Source organism: Astatotilapia calliptera, chromosome 20 (assembly GCF_900246225.1).
Source record: "Astatotilapia calliptera chromosome 20, fAstCal1.2, whole genome shotgun sequence".
NCBI lineage: Eukaryota > Metazoa > Chordata > Actinopteri > Cichliformes > Cichlidae > Astatotilapia > Astatotilapia calliptera.
Genome location: NC_039321.1, coordinates 677,672 through 690,374, shown reverse-complemented (window position 1 = coordinate 690,374; position 12,703 = coordinate 677,672). Strand labels below are relative to the sequence as shown.

At 53.6% G+C, this 12,703-nt stretch overlaps 2 long non-coding RNA genes across 2 annotated transcripts; both read left to right on the top strand.

Annotated features, from left to right (window-relative positions):
• Positions 1–5,261: 5,261 nt before the first annotated feature.
• On the top strand, positions 5,262–5,643 carry LOC113013841 (uncharacterized). The gene is made up of 2 exons (XR_003270870.1): positions 5,262–5,430; positions 5,510–5,643. It is a non-coding gene; the product is annotated as an uncharacterized LOC113013841 (long non-coding RNA).
• A 4,101-nt stretch (positions 5,644–9,744) lies between these two features.
• LOC113013842 (uncharacterized) lies at positions 9,745–10,126 on the top strand. Its single transcript, XR_003270871.1, has 2 exons — positions 9,745–9,913; positions 9,993–10,126. It is a non-coding gene; the product is annotated as an uncharacterized LOC113013842 (long non-coding RNA).
• The last annotated feature ends 2,577 nt before the right edge of the window (positions 10,127–12,703 follow it).

Here is a 12,703-nt window from a genome sequence, read left to right as displayed (position 1 = left end):
TGCTGTGTTTGCTTTGGCTTACTCCTCACCCCCCACCCGACCCTGTGGCTGGTCACGTGCTCCATAATGTTGTGCTGTGGACATTTATGTGCTTTCTGTGCAGAGGAGTTTTGTTGTTTCCTGTTCTCATGCTGTCCTCCCAGGAGCCCAGCATGAGCAGAGGTCTCTTTTTTTCCTCTTGTACTTTCCCATTGTAGTGTATATTTCAGTGTTTTTCTGTAACGCAGGTCCAACATCAACAGTACGGAGCATTCGCCTGCATCACATCTCATCAAAATGGAGACTCTAAGGAGTGCAGTTTCAGCAGAGTGAGCTCTACAAAAACCAGGTTGGAATTTATCCAGAATGCTGTTTTCATCCAGAACAGCTATAAGCTGCTTAGCAACAACCTTTTCTAAAATCTTAGCAATGAACGGTAATTTTGAAATCGGTCTGTAGCTACTGAGAAGAGAAGCATCAAGCTTAGGTTTTTTTAACAGTGGGTGAATGACAGCATTCTTACTATAAACAGGGACCTGACCAGAAACCAGTGAGGTATTGATAATTGTAAACACACGGACCGATAGACTGAAGGACATTTTTAAACACAGATCCAGGTAAAATATCAAGAGAGCAGGAGGACGCTTTCATCGAATTAACTAACTTGACCAGCTCTGGTAAGGACACAGGTAAAAATCTTTCTAAAATTACAGGCCTAGCTTGAGTTGGAGCAGACAAGAGAGACACAGAAGGAGAGAAACTGTTCCTCACTTTTTCAACGAAGAAAGAAAGACATTTTTCACAATCTTCATTTGATGAAATTGGGACAGCAAGTGGAGCAGGAGCAACAATATCACTAATGGTGTCGAATAGTGCCTTGGGGTTACCTCTGCTCTTAGACACTAAATCTGAGAAATAGGCCGCCCTCGCATCTCGAACTGAAGTGTTGAAAGAGACTAAAAGGTCCTTTAGATGAAGGAGATGGACATGCAAACGCGTTTTCCTCCATAAACGCTCAACCTTACGGCAGCAACGCTTTAAGAAGCGAATGCTGTCATTTACCGGAGCTAGTCTAGTTTTGACAGGACAAACATTGTCTAAAATACAAAGACAATGATTATTAAAAAGATTTCTTAACAGATGAACATTGTTATAAGGAGATAAAACTAAATTAAAAGCATCGGAAAATTTAACAGCAGTTAAATTTAAGATGCGAGAGCTAACCACATGTCGAATAGGAGAGAGGGACAGATGAAAAGAATACAGCGATGGTCTGAAATAAAAATGTCCTCAGTACAAAAAAAATCAATGTTTAAACCTAAAGTAAAAACAAGGTCCAGTGTGTGTCCTTGGGTGTGTGTGGGACCAGACACATGCTGAGTAAAATGAAAAGAATCCATGACGCTAAGGAAACCTCTGGCAAAGAGGTCAGAGTCATCATCAACGTGTATATTAAAATCCCCGACTATAACCAGTCTGGACAGCTTCAAAGTCGAGGATAAAAAGTCACTGAACTCCTTTAAAAACATGCTGTTTAGGCCAGGTGGACGATACATTACAGCGCAGTAAAACGGATCTTTATTTCCAATTCTAACCAGCTGTAGTTCAAACTATGAAACGTATCCGACCATTACTGAGCGACAGTAAAACCGGCTTCCAAACAGCGCAGCGACACCACCTCCTCGACCCGACGTCCGAGGCCGGCTGATGAAGGAGTACCCACTCGGGCAAAGTTCGATGAAGGATGAATAGTCACCATCGCTGTCACGGAAAAGAGGGACCCAGGCGCAGTTCTTGCTCACAGAAACACAGTGCGTTTATTTACAGTGAAACAGACAAGTCCAACAATCCATTCAAAAGTGCAATTTTCCAATCGTGCTCGTCCCTTGCTCCCAGTGCGTTCCGTGTAGTAACTCCCTTAGTGTGTGTGCTCCCCAACTCGCTTCTCCGCTCGCCCCTCCTGGAGGAAGAAGGAAAATCCAGCGTTAGCCACACGCTAGCCGAATAACACACTCACACTGCTCGCACAGACTATACCAGTTCGGAGTAATAATCCCATGTCGACTGTCGCCGTGAGTCCAGGTTAAATACCCCTTTCTAGCCTGGAGGAATGATTACCAACCACTGGTCAGGTAATCAGCTGCAGGTGGGCCGGCAACAGCGAAGAGGGACTCCCAATGACGACAGTCGCCAGGACACGCCTCTCCCACGGCGCACACTTCCGTAAACAACCCCGAGGGCCAGGGAGGGAGAAGCAAACACACATACAGAAAACATAAACACAAGCAGGGTCGTCCGGAAAGGGCCGTCCGACCGTGACAGTACCCCCCCTCTAACGGGAGCCTCCGGGCGACCTGGCAAACTTGTCCGGATGCCGGCGGCGGAATTCCCTCACCATGCGATGATCGAGAATGGCAGACCGCGGCACCCAAGAACGTTCTTCCGGACCGTACCCCTCCCAATCCACCAAAAACTGAAAGCCCCTACCGCGGCGCCGGGCATCCATTACGCGAGTAATGGAATACGCCGGGGCGCCGTCGATAATCCGGGCGGGTGGTGGGGGCCCAGGGGGCGGGCACAAAGGGCTGGTCCGGACGGGCCTAACCTGAGAAACATGGAAGACGTTATGTACCTTCATAGCAGGCGGAAGGGCCAGCCGGACCGTCACCGGGTTCAGGACCTCCTGGATGGCAAAGGGGCCAAGAGACCGAGGGGCCAGTTTCTTGGACTCAGTCCGAAGAGGGATGTGCTTGCTGGAGAGCCACACCCGCTGGCCGACCTGTTAATCCGGAGCAGGAGTGCGACGGCGATCCGCCAATGCCTTGTTCCGCTCGGCCGTTCTCAGGAGTGCTGCGCGCCTGGCCCGCCAGTCCCGACGACAGCGCCTAAGGTGGTGCTGGACCGAGGGAACCGCCAGCTCTCCCTCAGAGATGGAGAGGAGAGGGGGTTGATACCCCAGCGACGCCTCGAAGGACGAGAGTCCAGTCGCTGATGACGTGCTTGCGTTGTGGGCATACTCCACCCAGGCCAACTGCTCGCTCCAGGTCGCTTGGTTCGATGATGCGACGCAACGCAACATGGCCTCCAGCTCTTGATTGGCCCTTGAACCCGGAGGACAAACTGACCTGAGCTCCCAATTCTGCACAGAACTCCTTCCAAACCCGCGAGGTGAACTGAGGGCCACGGTCGGAAACAATGTCCTGGGGTATGCCGTGGAGCCGAAACACATGCTGCGTCAGTAACTGGGCCGTCTCCAAGGCAGAAGGGAGCTTGGGCAGAGCAATGAAGTGGGCGGCCTTGGAAAAACGGTCAATAATGGTTAGAATGGAGGTGTTACCTGCAGAGGGAGGCAAGCCGGTGACGAAGTCCAGGGCGATGTGCGACCACGGGCGTTTTGGAGTGGGTAACGGTCGCAGGAGGCCAGAAGCAGGTGAGTTGGAGGTTTTGTTCCGTGCGCACACCGGGCATGCCGCAACATAGTTCTGGACATCGAGAACAAGAGAGGGCCACCAAAACAAACGTCGTAGAAAGGAGACAGTGCGATTTTTACCTGGGTGGCACGAAAACTTGGCAGTATGTGCCCAGTGAATGACCTGACTACGCGCTGCGGCCGGAACATAAAGCGTCCATTTCGGACCCGTGCCAGGGTCGGGCTCCTGTCGCTGGGCGTCCCTGACCACCTTTTCAATCTCCCATGTTAGTGCACCCACAATGCAGGTGGGGGGCAGGATGGGTTTTTCCTTCTCGTCCTCATCGGTCACTGGTGCGAACTGGCGCGACAACGCGTCTGGCTTAGTGTTCCTAGAACCGGGCCTGTAAGTAATGGAGAAGTGAAAACGAGTAAAAAATAAGGCCCACCTGGCTTGTCGGGCGTTGAGGCGCTTGGCTGCCTGGAGATACGCCAGATTTTTGTGGTCCGTCCACACCACGAAAGGCTGCTCAGTGCCCTCCAGCCAATGTCGCCATTCCTCGAGGGCCCACTTGATGGCGAGCAACTCCCGGTTGCCCACATCGTAATTTCTCTCGGCCTGAGACAACCTGCGGGAGAAGAACGCACAGGGATTAAACTTGCCGTCGATCCGTTGGGAGAGAACCGCCCCCACGCCCGAATCGGACGCGTCCACCTCGACGACGAAAGGCCGGCCGAGGTCCGCCTGGACCAGGACCGGAGCCGAGGAAAACAGGTGCTTGAGCCGATCAAACGCTTGCTGGGCTGCGGAGGACCACTGGAAAGACAACTTAGGAGAAGTTAGGTTGGTTAGAGGAAGGGCTACCTTGCTGAAATCCCTGATAAAGCGGCGGTAGAAATTGGCGAAGCCCAGGAACCTCTGCACCTCCTTGCGGGTCTTGGGAATAGGCCATTCCACTACGGCTTTGACTTTGGCCGGGTCAGCTCGCAAACGCCCCTGTTCCACAATGAAACCCAGAAAAGAAACAGTTTCCACATAGAACTCACATTTCTCCGCTTTCACAAAAAGGCGGTTCTCCAATAGGCGCCGTAGGACCAGACGTACATGGTTGATGTGCTCAGTCTGCGACCTGGAAAAAATCAGAATGTCATCCAGATACACGAAGACAAAATGGTTAATAAAGTCCCTGAGCACATCATTAATCAGGGCCTGGAAGACCGCAGGGGCGTTAGTGAGACCGAAGGGCATCACTAAGTATTCGAAGTGCCCCAGGTGGGTGTTGAAAGCCGTCTTCCACTCGTCACCCTTGCGGATGCGAACCAGATGATAGGCACTCCGAAGATCCAGTTTGGTGAACAGGACTGCCCCCTGTAATAGTTCGAATGCCGAGGCCAGCAGGGGGAGTGGATATTTATTCCTAACAGTGATCTTGTTCAGCCCTCGAAAGTCAATGCAGGGACGCAGGCTCTTATCTTTCTTCTTTACAAAGAAGAATCCTGCTGCTAAAGGCGAAGTAGATGGGCGAATAATACCTGTGACCAGAGACTCCGTTATGTAGCATTCCATGGTCTCGCGTTCCGGTTTAGACAGACTGTAGAGCCGACTTGCTGGCAGGGGAGCGCCTGGGAGTAGGTCGATTCCACAGTCGTAAGGCCGATGTGGAGGCAAAGACAACGCCTTATTTTTGCTGAATACCTGGCCGAGGTCGTGGTAGTCGGCGGGCACCAAGGAAAGGTCGGGGGGTGAGGAGCTTTTCGCAGAGGCGGTCCCAGGATTGTCCGGGACAGCGGCAAGTAAACATTGTTCATGACACCGCGTGTCATGGTCCCCGTGCCTGCTCGGCTGGCCCTGTGTGGCTACATGTTATGTTTTGTCTTTTCTCTCTCTCCTCTCTCTCTGCTCGCTGCCTGGGCGGAGCTCATTGTGAGCTCCCGGCCTCCACCACCTGTAGGCAATCACCTGTGGCTCCTCACCTTGTTTGCTCCCGCTACTTAAGGCAGTGACTGAGAGCACCTCGCCGCTGGACTATTGAATAACGCTCGTCAGTGCTACTTTAGCCTCAGCCAGTTTTGAGCTCTGTCCGTGAAAGTTCCGTGCTACCCCTTGTTCTCTGTATGCAGATTTCTCGTGTTTGGTTTGGAGACTCTGGACGCTTTTCCCGACCCCGCTCTGCACCCCTGGGAACCCTGGCCCCCTTCTCCTTCACCTGTATATAGTGCACCTGGAGTGTGTAAATAAACCTGTTTTTCTGAGATTTCAGTCTGCGCCGAGTACTCCCTGCTCCTCCGTGACAGAATAGTCCAGCCAACCATGGACTCAGCGGACTCTGCTTCCTCGGCCCCGGCCCCGATTACCTTGGAGGAGCTACTACACCGGCACGAGCAGATGTTAGTCCGGCTCAGTGGAGAGGTGGCCGCCTTGGCTCTGGCCGTCGCCCAACGAACACCACTAGAGGCGAGCCCCCCCGAGGCGAGCCCCCCGGTTACTCAACCTTAAACAAGGTAAGCGCAGCATGGCTGATTATTCTGTTGATTTTTGGACCCTGGCAGCGCAAACAAAGTGGGGGCAGGAGGCATTAAGGACCACGTTACTAAATAACATCAACGACGACCTAAAGGACGAATTAATGATGCGTGAGCTCCCTCAATCTCTGGAGGCTGTTATGTCGCTGTGTATTCAGGTGGATGATCGGCTGCGTGCGCGCCGGAGCGTGCGGAGGCACGCACCGCGGGAGCCGCGGGCAACAAGAGACCCTTCCCCCGAGTCACGAGGAGCCCGTGAGTACAGCGGGGGCGAGGAAGGAGAGCAGCTGATGCAGATAGGACACTCCCGCCTTTCACCCGCGGAACGTCAGCGTCGGTTCTCCGCTGGTGAGTGCCTGTATTGCGGCCGTAAGGGTCACTTTATCTCCACCTGCCCGGCTCTGGCAAAAGAGCGCGCCCACCAGTAATGGAGAGGGTACTGGTGGGCGACCTGTCTGGTAAACACTCCCATCCACGTTTAACATTGCCCGCAAAGCTCATGATACAGACAGCGATTCACCCTCTTTCTGCATTAATAGACTCTGGTGCTGAGCAGAGCTTCATTGATATCTCACTAGCCACAAAGCTGAACGTTGCTACCACAGCTTTGCCTAATCCGCTCCGTGTGTCTGCCTTATCAGGCCAACGTTTGCCAGACATCACTCATATTACTGAACCCTTGTCTCTCACACTCTCCGGTAACCATACTGAAAGGATTAGCTTCTTCGTGTTCAAGACACCGTTTGCACCACTTGTGTTAGGTTACCCCTGGTTGGTGCAACATAACCCCCAGATAGACTGGAAGAAAGAGCGTGTTACGGGGTGGAGTGTGGAATGCCACATGAACTGTCTTAAAACTGCCACCCCCCCGGTCACTCGGCTAACCACAGTTGAGCCCACAGAGGAGTGCGTTTTCTCCGCTGTTCCCTTTGTCTATCACGACCTGGCAGCAGTATTCAGCAAGGACAAAGCAAAAATGCTCCCCCCCCACAGGCCCTACGACTGTGCCATTGACCTCCTCCCGGGGGCGCCGCTTCCCTCTGGCCGCTTGTATAGTCTCACCCAACCTGAGAGAGAGACAATGGAGAAATACATCACCGACTCGCTGGCCGCGGGCATTATGCGGTCCTCTTCTTCTCCTGTGGGTGCGGGGTTTTTTTTTGTCAGCAAGAAAGACAAAACCCTCCGGCCGTGTATAGACTATCGTGGCCTCCACAGAATCACGATCAAAAACAAATACCCGCTGCCCCTTCTCTCCTCTGCCTTTGAACTACTTCAAGGGGCTACAGTGTTCACCAAACTCGATCTGAGAAACGCTTACCACCTAGTGAGGATTCGAAAGGGAGACGAGTGGAAGACGGCATTCAATACACATCTTGGTCATTTTGAGTATTTGGTAATGCCCTTCGGTCTGACGAACGCCCCTGCTGTTTTCCAAGCGCTAGTCAATGATGTCCTCAGGGATTTTATTAACTGCTGTGCTTTTGTCTACCTTGATGACATTCTTGTTTTTTCAAAGACTGTGAAGGAGCACGAAGTCCATGTGAGACAGATTCTCCAGCGCCTGTTGGAGAACAGACTCTTTGTAAAGGCGGAGAAATGTGACTTCCACGTAGACTCAGTGGCGTTCTTGGGGTACATCATCGCTCAAGGTAATCTGAAGCCTGACCCGGCAAAGGTCCAAACAGTCCTAGACTGGCCCAAGCCCCCAAATCGCCTGCAGCTCCAGCGTTTTTTGGGCTTTGCCAATTTCTACAGGCGCTTCATTAAAGATTATAGTAAGATCGCATTGCCTCTCACAAGACTTACTTCCCCGAAGGTGTCGTTTCAGTGGGACCCGCCAGCCCAGGAGGCGTTCGCCTGCCTAAAGGAAAGGTTTGCCACCGCTCCTATCCTTCAACAGCCTGACCTCAACCAACAGTTCGTGGTGGAGGTGGATGCGTCGGAGACGGGGGTTGGGGCAGTCCTGTCTCAGCGCTTTAAAGGTAAACTCCACCCGTGTGCCTTCTTCTCTCGCCGCCTCACACCAGCGGAGCGGAATTACGACATCGGGGACCGAGAGCTGCTGGCTGTGAAACTCTCACTAGAGGAATGGAGGCACTGGCTAGAGGGCGCTGAGCATCCCTTTATTGTATGGACAGACCACAAAAACCTGGAGTACATCCGGTCAGCGAAGCGTCTCAACTCCCGGCAGGCCAGGTGGGCTCTGTTTTTCTCACGGTTTGACTTTTCTCTCACCTACAGGCCCGGGTCACGAAACGTAAAACCTGACGCCCTTTCCCGGCTGTTCACCGTTACGGAGAAAGACCCTGACCCTGAGCCCATCCTCCCCTCCTCCTGCGTGTTCGGAGCAGTCACTTGGGCGATTGAATCCCAAATCCTCGAGGCGCAAGTCACCGAACCCGACCCAGGGACGGGCCCACCAGGGCGGCTTTATGTTCCCACGTCCGTCAGGTCACGTGTTCTCCAGTGGGGTCACACCGCCCGCTTTTCCTGCCACCCTGGACTTCATCGCACGATCTCCTTCTTGCAACGTTACTTCTGGTGGCCCTCCCTGATAAAAGACACTAGAGACTATGTGACCGCCTGTCCCACGTGCGCTCAAAACAAGCGTCCCAACCAACCGCCGTCCGGGTTGCTCCAGCCTCTCCCCACTCCTGGCCGGCCCTGGTCCCACATCGCCCTGGACTTCGTCACGGGGCTGCCGTCCTCTTCAGGTAACACAGTAATACTAACCATTGTGGACCGTTTTTCTAAGGCTGCACATTTTGTTGCCCTCATAAAGCTCCCGACCGCACTGGAGACTGCTCAACTGCTCACGGCACATGTGTTTAGGCTGCACGGCATCCCTGACGACATCGTGTCCGACAGAGGCCCTCAGTTCACCTCGCGGGTTTGGAAAGAGTTCTGCACGACCCTGGGCGCAAAGGTTAGTCTTTCATCTGGTTTTCACCCTCAGACCAACGGACAGACGGAGCGTGCCAACCAGGAGCTGGAAGCTGCCCTTCGCTGTGTTGTCTCCCACAATCAAGGCACCTGGAGCGACCAGTTACCGTGGATTGAGTACGCTCATAACAGCCTCACGTCGTCCGCCACGGGAATGTCGCCGTTCGAGGCTTCTCTGGGGTACCAACCGCCGCTGTTTCCTGCTCTTGAAGGCGAGCATGCGGTCCCCTCTCTGCAACACCATCTCCGAAGGTGCCGTCGGGCCTGGCGTACTACCAGAGCGGCCCTGCTCCGAACTAAGGAGCGAAACAAGGCCCTCGCTGATCGCCGTCGGACCTCTGCCCCTGCATACGCCGCGGGTCAGAAGGTATGGCTGTCCACTCGCTTTGTGCCTATTCGCGCTGAGTCTAAGAAACTGGCACCCACCTTCCTTGGGCCTTTTGAAATTGACTCTGTTGTCAACCCGGTGTCTGTTCGCCTGAAGCTGCCGCGCAATATGCGCAATATGCGCAATATGCGCATACACAACGTCTTCCACGTCTCTCAGGTCAAGCCCGTGCTCTCCAGCCCGCTGTGCCCCCCTCTTAGGGCCCCTCCGCCCGCCCAGCTTGTGGATGGTCAGGAGGTGTACGCCATCACTCGTATTATGGACTCTCGGCGCCGGGGACGGGGTTTCCAGTACCTGGTGGATTGGGAGGGCTACGGGCCGGAGGAACGATCCTGGGTGCCCCGGTCGGCTGTCCTGGCCAAGGAGTTGATCCGGGACTTCCATCGTCGGTATCCGGGTAAGCCTGGTGGGTCGCCGGGAGGCTCCCGTTGAGGGGGGGGGTACTGTCATGGTCCCCGTGCCTGCTCGGCTGGCCCTGTGTGGCTACATGTTATGTTTTGTCTTTTCTCTCTCTCCTCTCTCTCTGCTCGCTGCCTGGGCGGAGCTCATTGTGAGCTCCCGGCCTCCACCACCTGTAGGCAATCACCTGTGGCTCCTCACCTTGTTTGCTCCCGCTACTTAAGGCAGTGACTGAGAGCACCTCGCCGCTGGACTATTGAATAACGCTCGTCAGTGCTACTTTAGCCTCAGCCAGTTTTGAGCTCTGTCCGTGAAAGTTCCGTGCTAACCCTTGTTCTCTGTATGCAGATTTCTCGTGTTTGGTTTGGAGACTCTGGACGCTTTTCCCGACCCCGCTCTGCACCCCTGGGAACCCTGGCCCACTTCTCCTTCACCTGTATATAGTGCACCTGGAGTGTGTAAATAAACCTGTTTTTCTGAGATTTCAGTCTGCGCCGAGTCCTCCCTGCTCCTCCGTGACACCGCGTGCTCCAGCCAGTTACACACCCTTTGGCCCAGTCGATTTGGGGGTTGTGATGTTGGAGCCAAGGAAATCCCAGTACCAGTGGGGTGTGGGGGGCTTTGAATACCAACAAACTGATCTTCTCAGAGTGATTTCCCGAAATAATGAGTGTAACCTCCTGAGTGCGATGTGTGACGGAGGCTAGATGGCCGCCATTTAAGGCTGAGACCTTCAGGACCTCTGGAAGGGGAAGTAGGGGCAGGCCTAAGATGTTGGCTAACTCTTCGTCTAGGAAATTTTGTTCAGAACCAGAGTCAATGAGTGCGCAGCAGGAGTGAGTGAGGGAGTGAGACATTAATTTAGCAGGGCAGCTGAGGTAAGGGAACACTTTTGTTGTGGCGCCCGCCAGTATCCCCACAATTACTGACGGGCCGACTCTTTTACTCGGTCTGGGCAGGAGTCAACAAAATGTCCTCTTTTTCCACAAAGAAAGCACTCACCAGTCCGTTGTTTGCGCCCCAGTCTAGAGGAGGAAAGCTTGGCTCCGCCGAGCTGCATGGGTTGCTCTTCATCCCCGTGTTGCTCCTCCTCCTCACTTCTCCACATCAGAGTAGGAAGGTCCCTAGATGTACCCGTGCCCCCAGCAGGCCGCCGACCATCCCCGGCTCTTCTGCCGAACTCCCGCATGTGGTCGTCTAAGTCAATACACATATTGATTAGAGCAGACAAAGCTTTAGGCAGTTCCTTGGTTGCTAACTCACGCTTAATATTCTCATTAAGGCTGTTGAGGAAGGCTCCACGCAGTGCTTTCTCCTCCCAGCCCGACTCCTTCGCCAGGATCCAGAACTCCACGGAAAAGTCAGCAACACTCCTCCTACCTTGCTTCAGAGAAAACATGCGATGACCTGCAGCATCCGAGCTAGCGCCTTTATCAAACACACAGCGAAACTTGCTGAGAAAGACGTCATATGACACAGAGGGCTGGGTATTTAAAACTGCCTGAGCCCATTGAAGCGCCCGGCCAGTCATAAGTTGCACCAAATAAGCGATTTTAGCAGAATCAGAGGCAAAGGCACAAGGTTGCTGTCTAAACACAAGAGAGCATTGCGTCAAAAAACCCCGGCTCCTCCCCAACTCGCCGTCAAATTTTTCAGGTGCGGGGAGTGAGTACTCTCGCTGCCGCGGTGGAGGTGAAGGAGGAAGCGGACAGGCTGCCGCGGCTTCCAGCGAAGGGGCGGGCTGCGTTGGAGCCGTATTAGGTGAGGAAATCAACATACCTTTAAGCTCTGTCATGGCTTGCAGAAGCGCGGTTTGTTCCTTTGAAACGTGCTTCAGCATTTCCTCGTGTCGCTCCAAAACCTCCGCTTGGATAGACAGCTGGCGTGAAGCAGAATCCGCTGGGTCCATGGTGGTGGGATTATTCTGTCACGGAAAAGAGGGACCCAGGCGCGGTTCTTGCTCACAGAAACACAGTGCGTTTATTTACAGTGAAACAGACAAGTCCAACAATCCATTCAAAAGTGCAATTTTCCAATCGTGCTCGTCCCTTGCTCCCAGTGCGTTCCGTGTAGTAACTCCCTTAGTGTGTGTGCTCCCCAACTCGCTTCTCCGCTCGCCCCTCCTGGAGGAAGAAGGAAAATCCAGCGTTAGCCACACGCTAGCCGAATAACACACTCACACTGCTCGCACAGACTATACCAGTTCGGAGTAATAATCCCACGTCGACTGTCGCCGCGAGTCCAGGTTAAATACCCCTTTCTAGCCTGGAGGAATGATTACCAACCACTGGTCAGGTAATCAGCTGCAGGTGGGCCGGCAACAGCGAAGAGGGACTCCCAATGACGACAGTCGCCAGGACACGCCTCTCCCACGGCGCACACTTCCGTAAACAACCCCGAGGGCCAGGGAGGGAGAAGCAAACACACATACAGAAAACATAAACACAAGCAGGGTCGTCCGGAAAGGGCCGTCCGACCGTGACAATCGCGCTGCCAGGTTTCAGTTAGAAATAAGAAGTCCAGTTTTTTTGGAAAGAATAAAATCGTTCAGCAGGAACGTTTTATTAGTCATTGATCGAGCGTTGAAAAGCGCCACTCTCAGCGAAGTAGAAGACATCTCATTGACAGAAGCGGCCCGATTTAGGGGACGAAGAAACAGAGAGTTTGATCCGCGACGCTCATAAATTCCACTCACCGCGGGGATGGAAGGCCAAACAACCGGAGAGTCTGGATGAACACTCCTGAGGTAGCGCCGCCTCATAGATCCAGGCACAGCTAGTCCCCGCTTCCAGAACAGTCTGAGTTTTACCTGGACACCTGCTCTTCCTCTCCTCCTCCGTGATTTGCGTGGACCCAGAAAGGCTCCACAGATGACACCTAACGAAGATCCAGACACTGGTGTCGGCAGCGGAGGATGGAAAATACCGCAGGAGGATGAGGCATCTTGACTTAACATAAAGGATCGGATGGATGACAGCATCAGGCGATCACAGACAAGGGCAGCCAACACATTAGTGACAAAAAGCGAAAGAAGAAAGGCCGAGAAAAACAGCACAGAA